This window comes from Macrobrachium nipponense, chromosome 23, assembly GCF_015104395.2.
Source record: "Macrobrachium nipponense isolate FS-2020 chromosome 23, ASM1510439v2, whole genome shotgun sequence".
NCBI lineage: Eukaryota > Metazoa > Arthropoda > Malacostraca > Decapoda > Palaemonidae > Macrobrachium > Macrobrachium nipponense.
Window position 1 is genome coordinate 57011260 of NC_061090.1, and position 13002 is coordinate 57024261.

Here is a 13002-nt window from a genome sequence, read left to right on the forward strand (position 1 = left end):
GTATTGCAATCTTTTTTTAAAATATGAAAACAGAAAATGAACAATATATGCAATATCAAATGACACCTTGTTTTACCAATGGTTTTTTTTATAAGCAAAATCGATAGGCAGCTCATCATACCTGTGGTTTTTCATCCACATATCTTGCACAATCCCTGATGAGTGATATCGCTTCCATGCTAGTGTCTGGGAAACATGCATTGCATGCAAATTCGCTTAGGCACTTAACAGAATCTTGAAATGAGTCTATGACGGTCATGAAATGCTTTTGGTAGATTTGAGCTGAAAGGTGGAAAAAAAATTAAACTCAGAACTAACTGAAAATATACTTAATTATGAAGCTCCTATGTAAGATAATCCTATATTTAGAAAAGACCTTCAATAGGACTAGACCTGAAAACCTATGTTCATTTGTAATGGCCTGCAAATATAGTCTACTGCAATAAGTTCCCCAATAAAATCTACAGTGCAAAACAACAGGAATTTCAGACCACAAAACTAAAACTCGCATTCATTTACTTTCATTTTAATTATTTACTTTTATCAGAATGGTGTAACAATTCCTTGACTCATGATGCTAAATCACAAACAAAATACTGTATAACCAGCTACAATATTTTCTTTAATACTTACCATCAAATTTCCACACAAATGACAAGTAATAATGTTACTTACATATGATTTCTTTTGTAGTTTCGAACGCTAGTTCAACAATATTTTCATCTAGATCGGATGCTGCTAGGTGATATACACTAAATATATTCTTCCACCCAGATTTGATGTTCTTTGCTTGAGAGTTTACCATTTGCGTGATACATCTTACCACCATGTCTTTGATTACTGGAGACCTGAAGACCACAAAAAAAATCTTATCTCGCATCTTTTTAATACAATAAGATGAGTAGGGCACAGAAAATCTTCATCCTGCCACCATATACAATGTCCAAATATACATGCATCTATGACTTCCTTGACTTCATCATATCTATCTAATTTTGTGTGACTCTGCAGTAGAGACAGTCTCAATCAATATAGAAAAAAAATATAAACTCTGCAGCCCACTAACCTAGTTCTTCTTCATATATTATTTCAAACGGACGCAAAAAATCTTTCTGGAAGCGGAAGTTTGAGAATTCACCCTTCTCAATGAACTTCATGGATAACTGCCGCAGGGAATCTACAGCAAACACAGCAATGTCTTCATTTGGATTGCAGCCAACTTTGTTGAAGTGTTTCACCCAAGACCTGTTGCCATGGAAAAAAAACATTATCCAAGATTACTCCATTTCCATTACCACTGTTTCATTAATTCATAAAACTGACTCAAATGATTAAGACTAAAAATATATATATAGGTCTTATAATCATGAGACTTTTCATGAGAAGAATTCTGAAGGATGACACTAACCTCCCATATTCTGGACCACTGCAACCTGATACGACCCATGTTGTAGTAACTGATCTCTACAATTTTCTGCAAAGAAACATGCGCGGAGATGGTGCTGCTAGCTCTTCAAGGACACTGAACACAGAGCTCTTACAAAATGGACAACAGAGTCTCCATCTAACCTTGTGGAACCCTGTGAATATTCTGTCTACCGCCACAACAACGCTCTGAGACGAGGTGTTTCTCCCATAGATTCTTTTATATGTGCAAGTTTCTTCTGCTCCCCCTGTAACTGTAATGCATCAAAACAATCAGTCTGACATCCAGCAAAATATAAGAATGTCACCACATAATTACTACAAATGAAGCAATTATGATTTTAATCACACAAATCTACAATACAGTTCAAGACAAATTTGTGATTAAGGACCAAGGAGAAAACAATGAATTATAGTACAGGCGGCCCGCGGTTAACGGCGCAATCACTCAACGGCGAATCGGTTTTACAGGCGGTCGTCAAAAATATTCATAAAAAATAAGGCATTTTAAAGGTATCTTTACGGCACAAATTTCAGTTAACAGCGCGCTAGCGCCGTTGTCTAACGAGTTCATACATATAGAAAATGCCGTTCAGACCAGTAAAGGTTATGCAAATTATATTAACAATTTTATGGAGAGTTATTACGTAGGTATTAGGGTAAAATATATGCCTCTGACGCTGTTCTATGCCGAAAATATCGAGTTACATAAGTGCAAATTTAGCTATGGATGTGTCGATTTCATACTTGTTCATGCTTTTGTTTTAAAATGTGTGTGAAATGTATTACGTGAAAGGCAATTTTTATTTCTGTACAGAAATATGATACAAAGGCAGCTTTTGAAACTGCCCTTCACGATAGCAAAATACGATGTTTTTTTTGTTTTTTCATGTTCCTTTCTTGTAAAGCCGCCGCCTGCCGCTCTTTCCGAAAAATATCGATTTAAAAAAGTGCAAATTAGCGATCGATGTGTCGATTTTATAAATGTTTATGCTTTTATGTTTAAAATGTGTATGAAATGTATTACTAATAGGGTATTTTTTTTTTATTTCTGTGCAGCATATGATAAAAGGCAGCTTTTGAAACTCCCCTTCAGTTATCGACTACGATGTGTTTTTTCAAGTTTCGTTCTTGTATGCCGCGCAGCACTTTTTTTGCCGCCGTCTGCCGCTCCTCCAAAAATATCGAGTTAAAGAGAGAGAGAGAGAGAGAGAGAGAGAGAGAGAGGAGAGAGAGAGAGAGAGATGAGAGAGAGAGAGAAAGTGTGCAAATTTAGCGATCGATGTGTCGATTTTTCAAATGTTTATGCTTTTATGTTTAAAATGTGTATGAAAATATATTGCGTAAAGGTATTTTCATTTTTGTACAGAAATAAGATACAAATTAAGGCAGCCTTTGTAACTACGCTCCACGTTGTCAGGGGATGGTTTTTCATGTTCGTTCTTGTCCGCCAGTTCCGAAAAATGCATTGTGTTATTTTATTAATTATGCATCTTTTCCATAAATCCTTTAAAAAGTTATACATTATTTCACTGTATCCAAGAATATTGTATGTATTCTCATATTATTGTATTTTAAATACTACAGCAACTTAAGCCCGTATTCCGCGGAGTGGCCAATGTTGTGGTTTGAAATCAGCTGATGAATACGAGTCTGTTTCACCATAACGCAATTCTGAGCGAATGCTCTTGCTTCTAGTTAGCATAAACGAATATCTAGATACTTGACTTATATGAGACAAAGTTATTTTCCTTATACAGCGTGTTTTTAGGTGGAAATATTTATTGAATATGTCTCGTTGTGAATGTGAACTACTATTTTTTTCGTTAACAGATTACGTTGGCGGCATGTTTATTGCGTAACAAATTACGTGATTCCGATCGCAATACGTAATCCTTTATATCATCGTAATACGAACTTTACGTTATTTATCTATATCGGCGTGAAACCAACAGTAAAATTAAAATGTTTCTTTCAAGCACAGTAGTTTTGATTAAAATTATTTTTATCCCAATTTTATCTATGGTTGTGTGTGATGGCAGACGTTTACTGCAGTTTTATCCTTGTTGCCGATGTACGATAATAGTCATTAGCAGCTTGAACAGTTTTCTCAGCTTCAGTCATAATTAGGTTTAAATTTAACGGTATATTTCCCGATTGATCTTTAATCTATATTGATCTCTGATCTATAGCGAATAAAGTTATTACATTAAGATATCTCAGTTCTATTCTATACATAACGCCATTTATAACAAATACGGTAATGTTGCACTGTAGTACGATGATCGAAATACAAGCCAAACATGTTATCCAGTTCGGTTGTACTTAGAAAAAAAAAAAAAAAAAAAAAAAAAGTCGTTTCTCGTTCGGTTGTTCATGGTTGTATACGTTCACGCAACGAGTATACGTTAAAAACCATACTTTCACCATTCTCTTTTGCTGTTATTGAACTTATGTAACTAGAAGATGGATAAAGTTAGGCCATTGTAATTTGATCTCTCATAAAATCGAACTATCAAGACTAATGATCGTAACCTGAACACTACAGATACCTGTACACTGTATAAACTTTATTATATCTTTACATACTCTAGACACCCACATGTACTGTACAGTAAATTCTATAGTCCTATACTGCATAAATATATTTACTTATTGCGCCGTTGTGGGATTACGGCGCCTTGACTGTCTAGAGTTTCGAAAGAAGGTGTGCGGCGGCCGTAGGCTTTAAAATCGCTCAGCGTCGAAAATCGCTTGGCGTCGGTGGCCAGGAACGGAACCGCCCCTGCCGCTAACCGAGGGCCGCCTGTATATGCAAATTTACCAACTGATTCCCACAACTTACTGAATTCTGGGAAAGCATCCAGGAAGTTTGAAGTTTCATGAGGCATTTTTAGTCCTGAGTCTTTTATGTACTGTGGTTTAACACCTGTCCCAATCAGCTGCGCCAATTCCAGCTGACTAATACACTTTAGGATCTCCAACCATGATTTTCCTAAGTAGTTACCTGTGAAAAAAACTTAAGTACAATAGCACTCGCTTCCCATAAATTTAAACTGTAAAACAAACATCTTTATAAATAAACTAAACTTATTATATAAGGATTCAAAATCCTAACTGAAAAATACTTTCCAATGTTCTATCTACTTCAAGGGATACATTGTTTCTTTGGTAACCAGATACTTTTTGTAGACATAGTATCTAAAACACTTCAAAATTTGTAGTCAGAAGTGAATGAGTTTGTTATTAAATAAATCCACTGGTCTACCTATAAAAATATGGAAATTCAAACTCTTGTCGTCGTATCAAATGTAATAAGTTCATTATTACAGCGAATATAAAATTGACTAGTATAAAAACCACTAATACATACCATCTGTATGTGCCACTGTGATGAGTGTTTTGATACAGTCAACATTCTGGCTTTCATTTCAGTAAGGGGAGAGTTAGCAGTAAGAAGAGTAAACGGGCGAGGCACTGTACAAACGCATCTCTCTCGAGCTTACGAAGTTAAAAAAGAAAATTATTATTAAGTATCTTTCATATTTGATTATTATTATTGTCATAACTGAAAAACAATATCATGAGCTTCTGATAATAATTATAGTCCATCATCCATTTTCCAGCATCTGAATTCTGATGATCACAACAAAACACCAACAAAAGATTTTTTAAAATAAATTTACCATAAATTGTAAAAAAAGTTTGAACAAAAATTAGAATACGGCACATATGGATGCTGCTTGTTATCATGGAGACTGATATATGTTCTTATTCATAAAAATTCTTTTAAAATGACAGAAACTTTATAGCAAACTTACAAAATTCAAGTAGTATATTTTATCAAGATGGCTCAAATATGTAGTAATGAATTTCACATAACTGGAAAGGCAATCTATCATATCATATACTTTTACACTGTGTAAACAGAAACAGGGTATCTCTTTTCTGCGCTTTATTGTGGATTCTTTTTAAATGTACACTGTAACACATTCTTTCATTATGACTAACTTTCACTTTTACTTGTGACATTGATGTATTTTCTTACCATTTTAAATATATCTTGATAAAGTTCATCTCTTTAGCTTTTAAAAGATAACAAATTCATTAACACAGCATGAAGTAATGTTACACAAAGCAACTGAAGAAAATTATTGCTTAGGATTTTTGCTCAGTCAGTGAAGGGTGTTCTGATACACAGATTTTGACCCCCTTCACCCCTTTCTCCTCTAAAATCCTTAGAGAGTTAATTACGCCTTCTATTTCTAAAACACGAATGCCCAAATGTATCTTGGTTTCAAGCCAACCAATAAATTTCTTTTATATATTACCAAAAGGATGAACAATACATAGTATACAGTGAGAATAAAAGCACTTAGTTGTACAAAGGATGGTTACACTTACAGTCATATGAAATATACAAGTAATTCTGATGGCACACCGCAGGCCATCTAAACAGAGGGAAGCAACCTCTGCATCATCACAGTCTTGCAGGCCAACAGAGAAAGCAGCCAGGAAAGGCGTCCATGCCATCTACAGATGAAATATTTGAGAAATGATATTGTTATGATACAATAAAGTTTCATACATACTTACCTGGCAGATATATACATAGCTATCGACTCCGTCGTCCCCGACAGAAATTCGAATTTCGCGGCACACGCTACAGGTAGGTCAGGTGATCTAACCTGCCTGCCGCTGGGTGGCAGGACTAGGAAACTATTCCCGTTTTTCTAATCAGATTCTCTCTTCCACCTGTCTCCTGCGGGGAGGCTGGGTGGGTCTTTAATTGTATATATCTGCCAGGTAAGTATGTATGAAACTTTATTGTATCATAACAATATCATTTTCATACATTCAACTTACCTGTCAGATATATACATAGCTGATTGACACCCTTTGGTGGAGGGCAAGAGACAGCTAGTTACTGACTAGACAGGTAAACAACATATGTTGTAGGTATTTATAGACCTTAGTTCCTCTGTGTTTCTAGAGAAAGGTTGACTTCCTAGCTATTGCATAGGAGTCTGCTTCGTCTCAAGAGCCTTAGCGAGATAGTGATCTGTGGCCAAGAGTTCTTGTGGATCTGTCGATGGGGTCTCTTCCACTTACTCGACAGAATCCTAACTGGCGTTTGTCAATGGGAGCACATCCGCTTATATGACAACACGCACTTATTTAAGGAGCGCAACACCGATCCCGATCACCTGTTCCTAACATGAGGGTTCGCGCTAAATTGAAAGAGAGTTATCCCCAAACTCCTTTCAAACCTCCAATAAAAATCATTGAGTTAAAATAAATTCAACTCATTATTAAAGGATCAGTGTCGGCTCCTTAATCCCAGCAACGTATCCGCTGATACGTATAAACCAAGAGAGAAGAATCTCTCGTAGGTTAACTTGAAGTCCTTCGTGTAATGAGTAGTCAACCCATATTGCATCTCCTATATGTTAAAGCTAATATGTCTTCCTGACATATTGTTACGAAAAGAACAAGAATTTGCAAAAGCTCGCACTTCATGAGCTTTTTTAAATTCTCAGCTGTTTGAAGGTATCATCAAGTCACTTATGAAGTGCTTTAGAGATCACCATTGTTTCAAAGAAGACTAGGACTTTCTTTGAACTGGATCTCATCTGGATGAAGCCCTAACGCCCTGGCCTTTGCGCCTGGCTGGCGGCAGGAGTATCCTGCTTTTAGAATACTCCTGGCGCCTGACAGTCGTAAAACAAAAACTCTTCGAATACTCCTGCCGTCTGGAAGGCGCATCTTGCTCCAAATACTCCTGCGCCTGTTAGGAGTATTAAGCTCAGCATACTCCTGGCGCCTGGCAGGAGTATCGCGCTTCGAATACTCCTGGCGCCTGGCAGGAGTATCGCGCTTCGAATACTCCTGGCGCTTGGCAGGAGTATCGCGCTTCGAATACTCCTGGCACCTGGCAGGAGTATCGCGCTTCGAATACTCCTGGCGCCTGTTAGGAGTATTAAGCTCAGAATACTCCTGGCGCCTGGCCGGAGTATCGCGCTCCGAATACTCCTGGCGCCTGGGAGGATATCGTGCTCGAATACTCCTCGTCCTCTGAATACTCCTGGCGCCTGGCAGGAGTATCGCTCTCCGAATACTCCTGGCGCCTGGGAGGAGTATCGTGCTCGGAATACTCCTGGCGCCTGGGAGGAGTATCGCGATCGGAATACTCCTCGTCCTCTGAATACTCCTGGCGCCTGGCAGGGAGATATCGCTCTCGCCGAATACTCCTGGCGCCTGGGAGGAGTATCGTGCTCGGAATACTCCTGGCGCCTGGCAGAAGTATTCGCTTTTCCTAGGAGGAGCATCGTGATCGGAATACTCCTGGCGCCTGGTAAGGAGTATCACGTTCCGAATACTCCTGGCGCCTGGGAGGAGTATCGTGCTCATCGGAATACTCCTGGTGCTTGACGGAGTATCGCGTTCCGAATACTCCTGGCGTCTGTTAGGAGTATTAAGCTCAGAATACTCCTGGCGCTTGGTAGGCACATCGCGCTTCGAATACTCCTGGCGCCTGGTAGGAGTAAAAAGTCTAGAATACTCCTGGCTCCTGGGAGGAGTATCGAGGTCAGAGTACTCAAGGCGCCTGGCAGGAGTATCTCTTCCCGAATACTCCTGACCTATGGAAGCGCATCTATTTCCGAATACTCCTGTGGCTTGGTAGGAGTATCGCTCATGGAATGGCCTTTCGAATGGCAAGTATATTGCGCTTAGCGGGCGCTATACTCCTATCAGGAGTTCTCCTCTTCTCCAGTTGGCTCTTGTTGCTTGGATGAAGATCTTGGCCTAGAACGATCTACAGTAAAGTCAGGCTCTTTGCGCCTACTTGGCGCCTGGCTCCTAGTTGGCGCCAGACGCTTGGCAGGAGTTACTTCCTTTCCCACGTCTCGCCTGCCTAACGCATCGCTCCCCCCAGAGATGGCCGCTTGTGCGACAACTCCCCTGTAGGGTTCGTCGCGCCCGACAGGAGATCGGTATTTGGATCTCTTAATCAGAAGTCTATCATCCTTTTTACGAGTAGGATCTTTAGAAAGTACTCCTACCAAAGACGCTAATTGCTCCTGCACATTCATCACAATTTAGTCCGCTCCATCCAGTAGACAATAGGAAATCTCAAAATTCCAAGAGACAAGTCTTCCTCCGAGGAGGATCATTATTGCATACTTCCGTTGCTAACGAGTTCTCCTCCTACATGTTGATGAGTTTTCTCGTTGCAGAAGCTTCCCTATCCTTGCCCGAAGGAAGGGAAGGAGCTTGGACTTTAAAGAGATTCTGAGCTGAAATTGTTGATTTCTAGCTCTTGAATGTATCTCTCTGAACCTTTTGGGAAGTAGTTTGAGCCCTTCTCGCGTTCCAAAGACTCTGTCAGTAAACGTTTAAACCTTTTCTTCTTCTGTAGATGACAATGTCACTACATTACCCGGACAACGAAACCTCTATCTAAAAGCGTTGATCCAGGAATAAAAGGCTTTAGTTCTCTTGCCAAACATACTATGCTGGCCAGAACCCATTGCCGAGTCGTCATAGAATTTGATTCCAGATTCTAAAGCCCAAAATTTCACTTGTCCTCTTGATCGTTTAGGACCAAGAAGGAAACATTTGATTAGGAGCAGTTCCATCTTGTCGAACACGGAATCTGAGGCCCAAATTAGGATCCCATTCTAAAGTATAAGATCTCTTAATCTTATCGTATAGAGGTATTGTATAAGATCCCGAAGATCTTAATTCTCTACTATCTCTAATATTCTTTGTCTAGACAGAATATATCTTTTCACTGTGTTCATTGATAGCATAAATTACCAAGGTGATTCTTCCCTCTGAAAGGGAAGAAAATCATTATGTAGTTCCCAGAGGTATCGGAAGAGGACAGTTTCCCCTTTCTCTCTAGCACGATCTGCAGCAACTCTATGTCTTTAACATATTTAAAGGAATTATCAAGTTCCCTTGTTGAAAAATCCTCTCATTCATATTTACTTCTGGTCAGTCTCACGCAGACAGACTCAGAGTGAATAGGTTTTTCAGGTCCAAAAGTTTATAATAGATTCCGATCAAATCTCTTAGAAAAACCTTCCGACACATGCTGAAAGAAGAACGTGACTTCTGTGAATCCAACTTTTTATTGCCAAAATGATGCATTCATCTTCTTCCTTAGACGCCCATTTATTTTAATGTGTGTTAAGAATATATACAACTAGGGGAAGAAAAAAAAACTAAAGTTTATTCCCCTCTTTAATTTAAAGATGGCGTATCTTGCTACCTCTCTTGTTTCGAGGAAAAGGAAGCAATCTATAAGAAGGTCGTTCATCTTCTGCCTTGCGAAGATATTCTGTGATATTTTCCGCAGGGTCTGACAACTCTTTCCAATGAATGTTAAATCGTGCTCTGCGAATTAAAATTCTTTATAATCCTATCACATTGTGGGGTACAGCATTTCATCTAGGAAACTCTTGTAAGGATAGTAGGAGCGCTGTAATTAACCACGGTGTGTGCATAAGGCTTAAGCGGTATCGTTATCTTAAGGTGAATTTTCTACTACATTCGCTTTCCCTCGCCGAGGCAGAGAGATATCATTAGCAAAACGAATACGATGTTATTCATGTTTGCCTAAAAAAATTCCCTCAATTCGTGGTTAAGTCCCTGATTGTATGGGGAATATACGGTGAAGCATTCGATCCTTTAGGAGAGAAAGATGTAACCAACCGTTCACGACCGAGAACCGGATGGTACTAGATTGGCTCACAATTACAGCCGTGTCGTTCACTGCCTGGCTGCCTTCATTCTGAGTTGCCAGTTACTCCCTTCAATGAATGGATATAATAAAATTATTCTCGAGTCTAAGAAAGCTCTCAATAATGCAAATTTTAGGCAAACAACCTTTGTAAATACCGAGGCTGAATTGTCGTAACAAACCTTTTAAGCGAAGTCTTTACTAGTAAAATCCTTTAAGGATATAGACAATTCCGTAGCGAACCAGAAAGGCAACTATGGTATGCGTATTATGACTTGTCATTCAGTAGTCATATACAGCAAGCCTTCTACGACACTCTTTCCTTTCTGACATGCAGAGAAAGAATAGAAATCTTACTCTCTTCGTTCATTTCGTCAATAATCCCGAATGAGTATTAGTCGAAAGATATTGCAAATGACAACCGAGGATCGAAGAGAATCTCTCCAGCTTTTATTATCTTGGAGATAAAGTCCGTATTTTACGCCTTTCTTATCTGGAAGAGCCTCTAATCAATGAATGAGAGCTCGTACGAATCTTGTTCAACTTCCAAACGATTGCCCCTCTTTCTGTAAATGGTTGGTTGCAATCTATTTTAGAAGGAGGATGATTTTAATATCCTCTTACTAATACTGAACTAATTCTCACAATTCTGCTCTATCTTCCATTCCTCAATTTGGGGCAAGATTGAGCAACCGAAGGAGAGCGCTTCCTTTCGAAAGGTGAAGGGCTATTCGCAGTACCGACTCTAACCTGACAAGGGCTACGGCAGCCTGTGCTACATCTTGAGTCCCTGCCTGGAAAAAACCGAACTTGCTCTAGCCTTTATTGCATTAAGACGATCCTGACAAGGGCAACGGCCGCCTGCGCGACAACTCCCGTCCCTATCAGGAAAAGCCTTGAATGTCTTTCACCCTTCGCCTGGAGGACTCTCGGCGGTTGTCAGGCTCTTCTTGTAGGAGAAAGTGTCTGGCGCTAAGCAGGAGTATCTTGCCTAGAATTACTCCTAGAATACTCCTGGCGCCTGGTAGGAGTATCACGTTCCGCAATACTCCTGGCGCCTGGGAGGAGTATCGTGCTCGTCGGAATACTCCTGGTGCTTGGCAGGAGTATCGCGTTCCGAATACTCCTGGCGCCTGGGAGGAGTATCGTGATCAGAATACTCCTGAATAGGATCCTAGAAGACGTATCGCCCTTGGAAAGTTTTCTTGTTGGAAAGTTCCGAGCATCTGAAAGGCGATCCTCGCCTGGAAAAGTTCTGTACGTCTGGAAGGTTATTTGAATCTGGAATCTTCCGCCTTCTGGAAGGTTCCGCTTGTGCGGAAGGTTTTGTGTGCGGAAGGTTCCGATCTCTTGTACATTTGTTCTTGCTTAGAATTCGACAATACTTCCATTTTCGACATAGCCCTCCCTTTCTTCTGAATGAGAAGGACTTCCATTTCCGATGAAGATCCTGGTTCATCGTGCTTCAGGCGCATTAGGCGCATTGAGCCTCGTTACCGGAGCTTCATGCCCAAGGAGCTAGAAGCTTAAAAGTTATATATATGTGTGTAATCACTAAACGAGATCCATATAATTCATTCGATCAACAAATATTCTTTAATATCTAATTCGATCTTCTCAGAATAGATATATTTTCATATACATGTACCGATGAGGAATTTATTGAAATAACTATTTCAAACCCCCATGGGATAGAGCCCCCCCCCCCGTCCAACTGTACGGGGGACGAACCCGGATAGGGCAATGCCTCTACCGCAACCTTTCTCCGTCTCTTCTGAGGTTCCGATAGCCAGACGAGATTATCTTGCATCTTCATTTAATCTACGCCGTTGAATGTTTTACTCCTTATTCGTCAATACGATAATAAAAAGGGGAACACATTGAATTAGGATGCCTTTCCAATGGCTATCCCTGGCAGTCTGGGACGTTCTACAGAACCTGCCGAGGGGACGCCTGAACGGTGGGGTTCTCCATAACCTCCGTACGGCTTTCGACATTCCTTCTCCTCCGGGCCAGGGAGCTTGGAAGAGGCGTCTAGGCCTGGGAGCGAGACAGAGCCGATCAGACGCACCCTCTAATGCAATGGGGAACACTATAATCACTTCTTACCTTATAATAGCTCGTATCTTGAGCTACATTCCATTATCTTCAAATTGCAAATGAATTTGTAGTTTCTGTGAAGTAAGAAGGTGATGAGGAAACAACACTACTAGTACTGTTAATATTCTAACTGCTTGTCAGAACGAGGGCTATTAAAGCTTCTAAAGAAAGCATATCTAGTTCTATGTTTTCTGACTTCCTCAAATAGGAAGTTACCTTATTTTCCTCAATTCAAATTCTAACATTTATTACACTTCATCAATGAATAAATATTTATATTTCCCTTTCTTGCAAACTATGTAATTGTCTACCGAAAACTTCGGTAGTCACACATACTCTATTCTTCGAAAACTTCGAAGTTAATTCATTAAAAGTTATTAAAAAGTTATTAAAAAGTTATTAAACACGTTATGCCAAAACCACCGATCCAGTTTACTTCCCCTGTAAAAAGTCGGCCCAGAAGTCGATGGCGATGAAACACGAAAATCAAATCAGGAGGAAAGCAAACATATGTTTACCTTCCCAGCGACAGAGAGAATCTGATTAGAAAACGGGAATAGTTCCTAGTCCTGCCACCAGCGGCAGGCAGGTAGATCACCTGACCTACCTGTAGCGTGTGCCGCGAAATTCGAATTTCTGTCGGGGACGACGGAGTCGATAGCTATGTATATATCTGACAGGTAAGTTGAATGTATGAAATCAAAATTTTTACACCAAAATGGTTAATG

The 13002-nt window shown here is 39.8% G+C and overlaps 1 pseudogene; it reads right to left on the reverse strand.

The window, feature by feature from the left end:
- The window catches only part of LOC135201092 (brefeldin A-inhibited guanine nucleotide-exchange protein 1-like), a 157938-nt pseudogene that overhangs the window by 18934 nt on the left and 126002 nt on the right, over positions 1 to 13002 (reverse strand).